A 10,156-nucleotide genomic window follows, 5' to 3' on the forward strand; every position below is an offset into this window, starting at 1 on the left:
CCCTCTGTATAACAGTCTCTAGGTATATCCACATCTCTGCAAATGGCCCTATTTTCTTCCTTTTTATGGCTGAGTAATATTCCGTTGTAAGTATATACCACATCTTCTTTATCTATTACTCTGTTGATAGACATTTAGGTTGCTTCTGTGACCCTGGTATTGTAAGTAGTGCTACAATGTACATTGGGGTGCATGTATCTTTGTGAATTATGTTTTCTCCAGGTAAATGCCCAGGAGGGGGATTTCTGGATCATATAGTAGTTCTATTTTTAGTTTCTTGAGAAACCTCTATACTGTTCTCCATAGTGGCTGTGCCAATATACCTTCCCACCAACAGGGCGGGAGGATTCCCTTTTCTCCTCCTCTCATTCCATCTCCTAAGCAAACAGCACTGTTCGTGGCCATTGTGGATTCCTATTAAGTGATCATGGGAGCATCCTTTCTCACTGACTATGCTAGTATATTACTAGCTGGCCCTGGTTTATAAGCTGTCTTGCTAATGGTCCCCACAAAGAACTAGGAAAAAAAAACTAATCCCATAATTAGCAGAAGGAAGGAAATAAAGATCAAAGAGAAAGAAATGGAAACTAGATGAAAATAGGAAGAATCAACAAAACTAAGAACTAGTTCTTTGAAAAGATAGCTAGGCTATATATGTGCATATTGCTATAAATTTTCAGAACTTCTTTCACTGCATCTTACAAGATCTGAAATGGTATATTTACATGTTCTTTTGTTTCAGTAACCTTTGTTTTAATTGCAGTTTCTTCTTTGACCCATTGGTGGTGTTTAAAAGTGTATTGTTTAGTTTTCACTTGTATAGATCTCACTATAAAACATGTGAAAGGTGTATTGACCCCTTTGTCATTATATAATGACTATATTTGTCACTTATTTTTTATTTCACGTCTTCTCTGACTGTTATAAATATTGCTAAATCCACTTTCTTTTTGCTTTTGGTTGCTGGAATATCTTTTTCAAGGCCTATACTTTGAGCCTATATGTCTTTAGAGCTGAAATGTGTCTCCTTAGGCAGCATTTGGTTCGGTCTTTTTTTGTAATCCATCCAGCCAATTGATTGCAGAGCTCAATCCCTTTATATTTTATATTTTGCTTTCTGGCTACTTGTCTTTCCACTGGTTTTGTTCCTTCTGTTTCTACCTTTGTAAGTTGTTTCTTTTCATGGTGATTTGCTCATTATCCCCTTTTTTAATGTTTTGTGTCTCTGATCTTGGTTTTTACTTTGTGGTTACCATGAAGTTTACATACATCATCTCATATATAAATTGCTATCAACAGAAAAGGGACAATTTTATCTTTTTTTAAATTTAAATATTTTTATTGAAGTGTAGTTGATTTACTGTGTGTTAATTTCTGCTATACAGCAAACTGACTCAGTTACATATTTTTTATATTCTTTTCCATTATGCTTTATAACAGGATACTGAACATAGTTCTCTGTGCTGTATAGTAGTAGGACCTTGTTGTTTATCCATTCCATATATTATTACTTATATCTGCTAACCCCAAACTCACAATTCATTCCTCCCTCAAACCCTTCTGCCTTGGCAACAAGTATGTCTGTATTTGAGTCTATTTTCCTTTTGTAGATAAGTTCATTCGTGTCATATTTTAGATTCCATATAAGGGATATCATATTTGTCTTACTTCACTTAATATGATAGTCTCTAGGTCTATTCATGTTGTTGCAAATGGCAATATTTCATCCTTTTTATAGCTAAGTACTACCCCATTGTTTATATGTACCACATCTTATCTACTCATCTCTTGATGGGCATTTAGGTAGTTTCCGTGTCTTGGTTATTGTGAATATGCTGCTGTGAAAATGGGGGTGCACGTATCTTTTTGCATTAGAATTTTGTCTAGGTATATGCCCAGGAGTGGGATTGCTAGATCATATGTTCATTCTTAGTTTCCTCTAGGACCCCCATACCGTTTTCCACAGTGGCTGCACAAACTTACATTCCCACCAACAGGAGCATTCCCTTTGCTCCACACCTTTTACAGGATTTGTTACTTGTAGACTTTTTAATGATAACCATTCTGCTTAGTGTGAGGTGGCACCTTACTGTAGTTAGGTTTGCATTTCTCTAATAATTAGTGACGTTGAGCATCTTTTCACGTGCTTATTGGCCATCTGTATTTCTTCCTTGGGAAATGTCTCTTTAAGTCTTCTGCCCATTTTTCGATTGTGTTGTTGTTATATAATTTGTCTCATCAGTCACATCATTGGCAAATATTTTCTCCCATTCTCTAGGTTGTCTTTTTGTTTCTTTTTTATGGTTTCCTTTTCTATGCAAAAGCTTGTAAGTTTGATTGTTTTTGTTGCTTGTAAGTTTGATTGTTTTTGTTCAGTCGCCACGTTCGACTCTTTGCAACCCTGTGGACTGCAGCGTGGCAGGCTTCCCTGACCCTCATCATCTCCTGAAGTTTGCCCAAGTTCATGTCCATTGAATCGATGATGCCATCCAACCATTTCATCCTCTGTTGTCCTCTCCCTTCAATCTTTCCCATCATCAGGGTCTTCACCAGTGAATCAGCTGTTCGCATTAGGTGGCCAAAGTATTGGAGCTTCAGCATCAGTCCTTCCATAGAGTATTCAAGGTTGATTTCCTTTGAGATTGACTGGTTTGATCTACTTGCTTTTCAAGGGACTTTTGAGTCTTCTCCAGGACCACAGTTTGAAAGCATCAATTCTTTGGTGCTCTGCCTTCTTTATTGTCCAACTCTCACATCTTTACATGACTACTGGAAAGACCACAGCCTTAACTATACAGACCTTTGTCAGCAAAAACAAGACCTGAAGCTGACTGTGGCTCAGATCATCAGCTCCTTGTAGCAAAATTCAGGCTTAAACTAAAGAAAGCTAGGAAACCCACTAGACCAGTCAGGTACAACTTAAATCCCCTGTGAATATACAGTAGAGGTGATGAATAGATTCAAGGGATTAGATCTGATAAACAGATTGCCTGTAGATCTCTAGACAGAGGTCCATAATATTTGACAGGAGTCAGCAAACAAATCTATCCCAAAGAAAAAGAAATCCAAGAAGGCAAAGTGTTTGAGAAGGCTTTACAAATAGCTGAGGAAAGAAGAGAAGCAAAAAGCAAGGGAGTACACCCAACTAAATGCAGAGATTCAGAGAAGAGCAAGGAGAGACAGGAAGGCCTTCTTCAATGAGCAATGTAAAGAAATAGAGGAAAATTTGATTAGGTACCGTTTACCCTTCTTTTTATTTCTGTGGCTTCGGGAGACTTCCCTAAGGAAACATTGGTACAGTGTACATCGGAAAATGCTTTGCCTATGATCTCTTTTGGGAGTTTTATGGTGTCATGTCTTATGTTTAAGTCTTTAAGCCACTTTGAGTTTATTTTCCTGTAAGGTGAGAGGGTGTGTTGTAACCATCGACTTACATCCAACTTTCCCAACACAGCTCTCTGAAGAGACTGTCTTTTTCCCAGTGTATATTCTTTCCTCCTTGATCAAAGATTAATTGACTATAGGCGTATGGGTTTATTTCTGGGCACTCTATTGTATTTCATTGACCTATGTGTCTGTGTTTGATGCCTGTGGCTTTGTAGTCTTACCTTGTGTGGAGGTTGCTGGTTGGCAGGACTGGGTGGCGAGGCATCTGACTGTGGAACCTGGCTTCTTGTAGCTGGGGTCTGCCCCCTGGTAAATGAGACTGGGAACTGGGGTCTCTGGCTGGAGGGCTCTGGGTGCCTCAGGTCTAGTTCACACCGGTATGTGAGCCTGGGTCATGAGCCCTTTTTGGACAGGGCCATGTCCAGAGGCATTGGTGGGCTCAGAGGGTCTCACGGCAGCCTCTCTGCTGGAGGGTGGGGCTGTAGCCACACCCAGTTACCTGCTTGACCAGAAGCATCCCAGCAATGGTGCCCACAGGCCAGTTCGAGGCTGGCTCTGGGGCTGATGAACTAGAGGGAGGGCTCCACCCATGAAGGCATTTGCCTGCACAGTGTCCACAGCGGGGGGTTCCCAGAATAGCTACTGTCGGTACCTGTGTAGCTCTCTCCAGGATGAGCTATAGGTGCTTCTTGCCTCTCAAGGAGACTTTCCAGGATCAGCAGGAGGTCTGACCCAGGCTTCTGTGAAGTCACTGCTTCTCCCTGGGTCCTGGAGTGTGTGAGGTTTTGTGCACACTCTAAGACTGAAGTCTCTCTTTCCTACAGCCCTCTGGGAACCCCGACAGTCAGTAGTGCTGGCCTTAAAAGCCACGTGCTCTAGGAGCTCATCTCCCTGGTGTAGAACCCCCAGGCTAGGGAGCCCTACATGGAGCTTGGACCTCTCACTCTTTTGGGAGAACCTCTGCAATTGTAATTATTTTCCCACTTGTGGGTTGCCAACCAGTGGGCAGGGGACTTGACTATATTAGGACTCTGCCCCTCCTACCTGTTGCGGCTCCTCCTTTGTGTCTTTAGTTATCAATGTTTTTTGGTAGGTTTTGGTCTTTTTCATCAATGGTTGTTCTGCAGATAGCTTTTATTTGGGTGTGCCTGTGAGAAAAATGTGAGCTCAGGATCTTTGTATTCCACCATCTTGATGGATTTCCTCCCCTAATTCATTTCCAAATTCTTACACTCTGACTTGCTAATTCTCTCTTCCACCTGATCTGCTCTGTTTTCAGTGTTTCTAATGCAGTCTTCATCTCACTTCTTGGGCTTCCCAGGTGGCTCAGTGGTAAAGAATCTGCCTGCCAGTGCAGAAGATGCAAGAAATATGAGCTTGATCCCTGGGTCAGGAAGATCTCCTTGAGGAGGAAAATCCCATGGACAGAGGAGCCTGGCTACAGTCCATAGGGTGGCAAAGAGTCAGACATGACTGAGCATGCATGCACTCTTGGTAAAGTATTCCTTCTGTTTACTGATTTCATTTCTTAGCTCATTGAATTGCCAAGTTTTCTTATATATAGCTTGAATTTCTCCGTGACAACTCTTTTGAATTCTTTATAAGGTAAATCATGGTATTCTGTGTCTTTGAGTTCAATTGCTGAAAAATGGTCATTTTATTTTGGGGCTACTACCACATTACCATGATTTTTTCATACTATTTGATGAAATGTGCCTCTGCACACCTTCATTTGAAATAATGAATGCCTTTCTTATTTAGGTAAGGTTTTGTGTGTGTGTGCACGTTCAATCATGTCCAGTTCTGCAAGCCCACCAGTCTCCTCTGTCTGTGGGATTTTCCAGGCAAGAATACTGGAGTGGGTTGTCATGCCCTTCTCCAGGGCATCCTCCCGACCCAGGAACTGAACCCACATCTCTGGCAGGCAGATTCTTTATCACTGTGTCACCAGAGTGATTCAAGGCTTTGTTTACTGCGATTTTAATATTTCAACAGGCTGGCAATAAGATGCCTTTTTTTTTTTACTTTCCAGAAGGTGGCACTATAGCACAAGATTCTGATTTATTCTACTGGTGCTAAATTGGGAAGATGTGCATGTGCCTGGAAAATTCCATAGACATAGTAGCCTGATGGACTACAGTCCATGCCTGGGGTCAAAAAGAGTTGGGTTGAACACACATACGCACACATGCATAAGAAACCTAGTGTTAAAAAATGGATGGTGATGGAGTTGGGGTGGGGGATGGGGTATATAATAAGCACTTGGCACTTTGAGTATGCCCATGGCCCAGTAGGGGAGTCCTCTACTAGGGGAATACCAGCAGAGAGAGGTCCAGGCCGGGGGGACACTTCTCAGTGGAATTCCGGGACAAACAGCAGGAAATCCATATCTTCAGTTGTCCTTGCCTGCCTTCTTTCCTCCCAGTCACAGAGGTCTCTCTTCAGGACTCGGGGGCGCAGCTGGAGTCCTCAGCAACACCCTATCACCAGTTGGACATTCACTCACCTTTTTCTTCCCCTTTCCACCTGCTGTGCCAGAGAAACTGATGCCACTGCGGCTGCCACCTTCACTGCAACTCCTTTGGTGTGGTCTTCTCCAGGATCCAGTCCGCCCACTTTCGGATGCACAGATGGATGCATCTCCCAGGTGTCTTGGTGTGTGTGCAGAGGCACTTTTGTTACAGATGTCTAATTAGTTGTAGGTTGAAGGGGAGAGAAAAAAGGAACACCTCATGCCACCATGATGCTGCCCTCAGTCCCAGCCTCACTCTTGTGATCAACTGCCAACATTTGCATTGTGCCCTGAAACACATCCTTTTCTTGTACGTAATTAACAACAGGTGGAAATCAAATCCTTTCAGAAGCCATTTATTATTCAGAAATAACATGTGCATGTGCTAAGTCATGTCGGACTCTATGTGACCCTGTGGACTGTAGCCCGCCAGGCTCCTCTGTCCATGGGATTTTCCAGGCAAGCATACTGGAGTGGGTTGCCATTTCCTCCTCCAGGGGATCTTCCAGACCCAGGGATTGAACCCACGTCTCCTGCATCGCACGCACATTCTTTACCACTAAGCCAACAGGGAAGCCCATGGAGTTAACAAGGTAAGAATAATACCTGTATCCATAGTATTGACAACTGCACGTCCCCCACTGACTGTAGTCCTGGAAGTCTAGTGGAGAGCATTTCAAGGACGAAGGAGTAATCAGCTATCAAATGAGTAATGTAGAAATGACCACTGGATTAACAATGTGGACGTCTTTAGTGGTCTTAAACAATTTTGCTGAAATGGTAAGGGGAATAAACCTGAATGAAGGAAGAAAAAAATCAGTCAGCAAATTTACTATTTCAGGGAGTACTATCCTAAAGAGAAGCAAATAATGTAATAGCTGGAGAGGAAGCAGAATTGAGATGATTTTTTTTTAACCTTTTCCATGTATATTTTTAAAGCATACATAAGAATAGAGGGGGAAAGTAACAGGAACCTACATGTTCTCGTTACCCAATTTCAACACCTATTGATGTTTTGAAAACTGTGCTTCATCTACAATGTTTTGATTGGAATATTTTTAAGAACCATTGTTTCACCTCTGAAAAGTTTAGTGTGTATCATTTTCAGATGAGAACTTAAAACTTATCACAATAGCATTATTAACAAGAGTGCCTTAACATAATTTCATAACTCATCTGTGTTTATCTTTTTTTTTTTTGTTTATCTTTTTTTAATAGAGGATTTTTAAAGGGAAAATTAACAGCATGTGTGTATATTGATGAGACTGATCATAGAGATGGAAAGAATAAGAGGTGATGGAGGGAGATGGGCCCTGGAATTTGGGAGGAGGAGTGGTCTTACACAGGTGCAGAGTGGTCGCCTCCGCGAGAGGAGAGAAGGCAGAGTGTGCACACAGATGCACAGCATGGGGGAAATGTGGTGGAGATAGTATGTGGTGGTTCTATTTACATGCTTCCATTTTCTCGGTGAAATAAGAAGTATCCTCATCCGGAGTCAGGATGGAAGAGAAAGTACTGGAGGTTTGAGGAAGAGATAGTGTGCAATATTGGGGGCCAAGCGTTACTTACCCAGAATGGGATCCTTAAGAGGAGCAGGAGTAGAAAGGCAAGTCCCTGCTTGGCCACCACCAAAAACACAATACAAAGGGAGCATGGGAAGTAAGTGGTGCAGAAGCAAAACGTCATCATTTCCAGGTTCAGGAATTTATATCCAAATCTATCTGTAGGCCAAGTCGCTGGACGTTCTAGTTTTGAAGACTCAGTGTTAATGAGTGGTCCATTTCAAGGCCTAATGAGGTGGTCACTGTAGAACAAAAAAAATTCTAATCCTGAAAGAGAAACTGCTGCTGTCCCCACCTTCCATTTTATCCCTCAGCTTCTGCTTTCTGATTTGAAAGTTTGTATTATCGATTGGGAATTTCTCTCAGCTTTTTCAGGGCTAATTGCAAATTTAAAAATTACTCAAACTATATTATGACATTCCTCTCCTTTACATTTATCTAAACTCTCCTCTGTATATTCACTCCTGTCTGCTTTCACAGCCATCTGAAATTATAATGGCTAATTAACATTTATTCAGTATTCACTCTATGCTGTATACTCATTTGAAGAAACAGACTTTTTTTAAGTGACTTGCCCAAAGACACATAATTGGTAAAGGACCGGTTCTTAAACTAAGGTCATATGACCTCCAAGACCTCTGTCCCAGCCACAGTACTGCTCCCCATGGCTGTCACCCAGAGAGGTTCCCGTGACATGCTGAAAAGCAAACTCAGACCACAGGCTGGACTCCTGACCCTGCCTGCTCTAATCTCAGTTCCACCACTTCTTAACTGAATGACATAGTCACCTTTTGTAACATCCATTACCCTATTAGTATGGAAAAATACCTATTAATAGATTTACAACATAAGGTTGTTTTGAAGATTGAATTATATACAACATATGAGGTACTTAACTCAGGGCCTGCCTCATAATGGGTATTAACTCAATGTTACCTAACAACACTGTTCTTACCACTCATCAGCTTTGGGCAAGTGACTACACATCTCTGAATATCATGTTCCACTCCCCTGATTTGCTTTGATAGAGTTCTGGGAATCACTGAACAATGTAAGGTATACCTTAGGTGACCATGTTCCTGCTTTTGCCCTGGTAGAATCATAAGGACATCTAATTCTTCAGTTCTCTGATCATCCCATGAAACTCTTTTCTTCTTTTCTCGCAGTGACTGTATTTGTTCTGGGAAGCTGTTACATCATATCTGCCTATTATTTATTTGGAACTGCAGTACAGAGACTTTTTATATTTTCATCAGTGCTAATTTCCCACAGAAAAATTGTAAAATTAGGCCACACAAAAGTGGTAAAAACAAAGTATTTTTCAGTAGATAATATTTAGTTCTCCAGAGATTAAAAACCTAAGAGACAGGTTCATTAGCACTCAGTTCTGCCCAGTAGTCAGATGGGCAGAGACTGAAAGGGCTTTAGGTTCAGGGTGAGAGGATTGGTCTAAAGTCAACTCTTTTGCAATGAGGTACACCTCCCACCAGTCAGAATGGCCATAGTTAAAAACTCTACAAATAACAAATACTGGAGAAGGTGTGGAGAAAAGGGAACACTCCTACACTGTTGGTGGGAATGGAGAACAGTATGGCGATGTCTCAAAAAACTATATAAATGCAGAGTAGCCATATGATCCTACAATCTTACTATGGGGCATATACCCAGAGAAAACTCTTAATTTAAAAAGATACATGCATCCCTATGTTCACAGCAGCAGTGTTTACAACAGCCAAGACATGGGAGCAAGCTAAATGTGCTGTGTTTAGTCACTCAGTCATGTCTGACTGCGACCCCGTGGACTGTCCCCCGCCAGGCTGCTCTGTCCATGGGGGTTCTCCAGTAAAGAACACTCGACTGAGTTGCCATGCCCTCCTCCAGGGGATCTTCCCAACCCAGGGGTCAAACCCAGGTCTCCCACATTGCAGGTGGATTCTTTACCAGCTGAGCCACAAGGGAAGCCCAAATACAAATGAACTTATTTACAAAACAGAAACAGACTTAGAGAACAAACTTATGGTTAGGTGCAGTGTAGGAAGATTGGGGGGAAGGGATAGTTAGGGAGTTTGAGATGAACATTATGGCTAACCAACAAGGACCTACGGTATAGCACAGGGAACTCTCCTCCATGTTATGCGGCAGCCTGGATGTGAGGGGCGTGTGGGGGAGAACGGATACATGTATGTATATGACTGAATCCATTCCCCATTCACCTGAAACTGTCACAACATTGTTAATACCCCAATACAAAAGAAAAAGTTTAAAGAAAAAAAAGATGTGATATATACACAATAGAGTATTACTCAGCCATTAAAAAAAAATGCCTTTTGCAGCAACACGGATGGGCCTAGAGATCATACTAAGTTAAAGTCAGTCAAAAAGAGAACGACAAATGCCATATGATATCATTTCTATGTGGAATCTAAACTATGACACAATGAACCTATCTACAAAATGGAAACAGACTCACGGACAGAGATAGACTCATGGTGGCCAAGGGAGACGGGCTGTGAAGGTGGGATAGGTTGTGAGTTTGGGATTAGCAGATGCAAACTATTAATATTGTATATAGAATGGATAAACAACAAGGTCCTACTGTATAGCACAGAGAACTATATATTCAGTATCCTGGGATAAACCATGATGAAAAAAATATGAAAAATAATATATGTATAACTGAATCACTTTGCTGTAC

General features: G+C 41.6%; 1 long non-coding RNA gene across 1 annotated transcript; it reads right to left on the reverse strand.

The window, feature by feature from the left end:
- Positions 1-2,354: 2,354 nt before the first annotated feature.
- Positions 2,355-7,768, reverse strand: LOC136172463 (uncharacterized). Its single transcript, XR_010664026.1, has 3 exons — positions 7,469-7,768; positions 6,506-6,694; positions 2,355-6,075 (listed from the first exon to the last, which is right to left on the reverse strand). It is a non-coding gene; the product is annotated as an uncharacterized lncRNA (long non-coding RNA).
- Positions 7,769-10,156: the final 2,388 nt, after the last annotated feature.

Source organism: Muntiacus reevesi, chromosome 7 (genome assembly GCF_963930625.1).
Source record: "Muntiacus reevesi chromosome 7, mMunRee1.1, whole genome shotgun sequence".
Classification (NCBI taxonomy): domain Eukaryota; kingdom Metazoa; phylum Chordata; class Mammalia; order Artiodactyla; family Cervidae; genus Muntiacus; species Muntiacus reevesi.